The sequence below is a fragment of the Elephantulus edwardii genome, unplaced genomic scaffold (assembly GCF_000299155.1).
Source record: "Elephantulus edwardii isolate Elephantulus edwardi_28Jun2011 unplaced genomic scaffold, EleEdw1.0 scaffold00099, whole genome shotgun sequence".
Lineage (NCBI taxonomy): Eukaryota > Metazoa > Chordata > Mammalia > Macroscelidea > Macroscelididae > Elephantulus > Elephantulus edwardii.
The window spans coordinates 1,522,585-1,523,518 of record NW_006399849.1 but is presented as its reverse complement, the minus strand read 5'-3'; the positions used below and the strand labels follow the sequence as shown (position 1 = coordinate 1,523,518).

The 934-nt window shown below is 36.4% G+C and overlaps 1 protein-coding gene across 1 annotated transcript in view; it reads left to right on the top strand.

The window, feature by feature from the left end:
• IPO11 (importin 11) overlaps positions 1 to 934 on the top strand; it is a 228,489-nt gene that overhangs the window by 97,326 nt on the left and 130,229 nt on the right. The window lies entirely within an intron of this gene.

Below are 934 nucleotides of genomic sequence, written 5' to 3'. Positions count from 1 at the left end.
AAAAAAGGAAGAACTAACTACTTTGGAAGTTCTTGGGTTAAAAACGGAAAATAAATTCAAGCCTCGTGTTGCAGTACTGAAAGATGCTATAGGCAAAATTTTGTATGATCCAGGAATAGTCAAAAGAAAATGGAACAGGGAGCTCTGTTGGCCTAATTGCAAGAAGCTGCACTGCAATCCTAGAGGTACACGGTTCGAATTCACTAGATGATCGGCAATCTCTTCCTGTACCAGTCAGATCTGATTTGACAGTACACACACAAAAAGTAATTTTTTTTTTTAAAAAGGGAAGATGGAGCAATTACATGGAGTCACTGTAACAAAAAGAATTGGCTAACACAGAACCAATTCAGAAGTAACGTATGATCAGGAACTAATGGAAGTGAAGGAAGAAGTTCAAGCTGCACTCAAGACCTTAGCTGAATAAGCCCTAGGAATTAATGGGATACCAGTTGACATGTTTCAACAAATAGATTCAGCCCTACATGTGTTTATCAGAATGTTCCAAGAAATTTGGAAGACAGCTGACTGAGAAAGATCTGTCTTGTTCTCATTCCCAAGAAAAGTGAGATAATGTGGAAATTGTCAGACATTATTAATATAATATACAAATAAAATTTTGCTGAAGATTATCCAAAAACAGGTAGAAGTGTTCAATGACAGAGAACTGCCACTAGCTTAATCAGGGTTTAGACCGTGAAAACAAGGATGTCATTGATGTCAGATACATTTGGCCTAAAGGCAGAGAATATGAGAAGAATGTCCATTTGTGTTTTATTGACTATATAAAGGCTTTGACTATGTATAGCATAACAAATATTGGCTAACATTGAGAACAATGGGACTCCCAGAATATTTATTTTTGCTCATGGAAAACCTTTACACTAAGAGACAGTTGCCAGAATAGAACAAAGCGACACTGCATGGATAAAAA